Source organism: Entelurus aequoreus, linkage group LG04, assembly GCF_033978785.1.
Source record: "Entelurus aequoreus isolate RoL-2023_Sb linkage group LG04, RoL_Eaeq_v1.1, whole genome shotgun sequence".
NCBI classification, from domain to species: Eukaryota; Metazoa; Chordata; class Actinopteri; order Syngnathiformes; family Syngnathidae; genus Entelurus; species Entelurus aequoreus.
In genome coordinates this window covers 8,733,423-8,736,531 of record NC_084734.1, presented here as the reverse complement: position 1 = coordinate 8,736,531, position 3,109 = coordinate 8,733,423, and the positions used below count along the sequence as shown (strand labels likewise).

The 3,109-nt window shown below is 32.2% G+C and overlaps 1 protein-coding gene across 1 annotated transcript in view; it reads left to right on the top strand.

Moving 5' to 3' along the window:
- The first annotated feature begins 186 nt into the window (after window positions 1–186).
- Window positions 187–3,109, top strand: part of LOC133647721 (NADH dehydrogenase [ubiquinone] iron-sulfur protein 8, mitochondrial-like) — a 13,234-nt gene continuing 10,311 nt past the window's right edge. The window contains exon 1 of the mRNA XM_062043404.1: window positions 187–300. The gene's annotated coding sequence lies outside the window, so the exon portion shown is untranslated. The remainder of the gene's footprint in view (window positions 301–3,109) is intronic.

The following is a 3,109-nucleotide window of genomic DNA, read 5'->3' as shown; positions in this document are numbered from 1 at the left end:
TGCTGCCATCTCCCACTGGCAGTGACGCATGATGTCACCTCAAATCTACTTCTCTCCACCCACTATAGACTTTTATGGAACATATAACACATAAGAGGTGAAGACATTCGTGTTGTGCTTCCTTTTTTTGCGTGGAGGTTGAAGTTACTTTGTTATTTAAAACAAAAATCGAATCACTATAAAATACAATGATTTTATTTTAAGTAGATCCGAATTACCGAGGACATTGAATGCATCTCGGGTCTTACTGCGCATGTCAGTTAGCGGCGTCTTCCGGTTGAAACTGCTCAGACGGCAGAGGTAAGACTCGCCAAAGGTCAAAATAAACAAAGTCGCTTATCGTTCCTCCATTCGAATGTCGACATTAAACGCCGTCGAGTGACGTGCGAACGCTCTTTTTAAGGTTTAATAAGAAAGTGGCCGTCTGGCGGATTGAGCCCGTCCTCTATTTTGCTAAGTTAGCTTGCGTGCTAACGTGTGAGATTTAGAAAGCGTGGTGACATTCAGCTGCTTTTTTCTCATTATTCTCACATTGGAGGCGGTAATGTTTCCTAAAAATATTTTATTCATTTTATTGAAGTGTTTTTATGCTGCGGAGCAATGACGAACTAAACATGCGCATGCGTAGTTATACATAATATACTCACTCGATATGTAAGTGGTTATATATATTTTACTCACTCGATATATAAGTGGTTATATATCATTTACTCACTCACAACATGTTGAAGAACATATTCAAGTAGTTTGACAACATTTATCCACTTTTATCACTCTCCCGCGAGAGTCTCAATCAATCAATCAAAAAGGCTGAAACAGCACGTGAAACCGTTTTTTCCAATTCTTCCAGCATACCTCAAATGTGTCATGCCGCTGGTGTAATACTAGACTCCACCTCCAGGCGTTTTCATCAATAATGTTGACATTATCTGATGTTTTTTTATTGTCTTTTTTTTATTTGTAGGTGTACGTCAGCACTGTTTGATTCAGTAATGTCCCAAACAAAACACCCGTACTAGACTAGTCTTTCCAACACATACACATTCTTACTGGTGATTACTGGTGATTTGTTGAAGTTTGGACACCCCTGAGTTATTAATATAAAAGTTTTTTTCTCATTACATCACATATTTTTGCTGGTGTCTGTTTTTATTTTTTATTTTTTTTACATTCTTACTGTTTTTTGTTTTTTTTAAGTTTGGACACCCTGAGTTATTGGTATAAAATTGTCAGGGTTTTTTTCATTACATCATCATTTTTTGCTGGTGTGTTGTTGTTGTTTTTACATTGTTACTGTTGTTTTTGTTTTTTAAAGTTTCTATACAATTGTCAGTTTTTTTCTCATTACATCACAAATTGTTGCTCATTTTAATTTATTTATTCTTATTGTGGTTTTATTTATTTATTTATTTTTTTAAATTTGGATGCCCCTGAGTTATTGGTATAAAATTGTCTTTTTTTTTTCTCATTACATCACAAATTTCTGCTCGTTTTTTTTTGTTGTTTTTTTTTACATTCTTACTGTTGATTTTTTAATTGTGGACACCCCTGAGTTATTAGTATATAATTGTCAGTTGTTTTTTCTCATTACATCAAACATTTTTTCTCACTTTTCTCACATTTTTCTCACATTGGAGGCGGTAATGTTTCCTAAAATTATTTTATTCATTTTATTGAAGTGTTTTTATGCTGCGGAGCAATGACGAACTAAACATGCGCATGCGTAGTTATACATAATTTACTCACTCCATATATAAGTGGTTATATATCTTTTACTCACTCGATATATAAGTGGTTATATATCATTTACTCACTCACAACATGTTGAAGAACATATTCAAGTAGTTTGCCAACATGTATCCACTTTTATCACTCTCCCGCGAGAGTCTCAATCAATCAATCAATCAAAAAGGCTGAAACAGCACGTGAAACCGTTTTTTCCAATTCTTCCAGCACACCTCAAATGTGTCATGCCGCTGGTGTAATACTAGACTCCACCTCCAGGGGGGGCGCCCACGTTTTCATCAATAATGTTGACATTATCTGATGTTTTTTTATTGTCTTTTTTTTATTTGTAGGTGCACATCAGCACTGTTTGATTCAGTAATGTCCCCAACAAAACACCCGTACTAGACTAGTCTTTCCAACACATACACATTCTTACTGGTGATTTGTTGAAGTTTGGACACCCCTGAGTTATTAGTATAAAATTGTCCGTTTTTTTCTCATTACATCACATATTTTTGCTGGTGTCTGTTTTTATTTTTTATTTTTTTTACATTCTTACTGTTGTTGGGTTTTTTTTAAAGTTTGGACACGTTGAGTTATTGGGTATAAAATTGTCAGGGTTTTTTTCATTACGTCATAAATTTTTGCTGGTGTGTTGTTGTTTTTTTTACATTGTTACTGTTGTTTTTGTTTTTTAAAGTTTCTATACAATTGTCAGTTTTTTTCTCATTACATCACAAATTGTTGCTCATTTTTATTTATTTATTCTTATTGTTGTTTTTATTTTTATTTATTTATTTTTTTTAAAAATTTGGACACCCCTGAGTTATTGGTATAAAATTGTCATTTTTTTTTCTCATTACATCACAAATTTCTGGTCGTTTTTTTTACATTCTTACTGTTGATTTTTTAAATGTGGACACCCCCTGAGTTATTAGTATATAATTGTCAGTTGTTTTTTCTCATTACATCAAACATTTTTGCTCATTTTTTATTTATTTATTCTTATTGTTGTTGTTTTTATTTTTTCAAATTTGTACACCCCTGAGTTGTTGGTATAAAATTGTCAGTTTTTTTCTCATTACATCACAAATTTTTGCTCGTTTTTTAAAATACATTTTTACATTCTTACTGTTCATGTTTTAAATTTGGACACCCCTGAGTTATTACTGTAAAATTGTCAGTTTTTCTGTCAATACATCACTAATTTTTGCTGTTTTTTTTAAATTTTACATTCTTACTGTTGATTTTTTAAATTTGGACACCCTGAGTTATTGGTTTAAAATTGTCAGGTTTTTTTTCATTACATCATACATTTTTGCTCATTTTTTATTTATTTATTCTTACTGTTGTTGGGTTTTTTTTCAAATTTGGACACCCC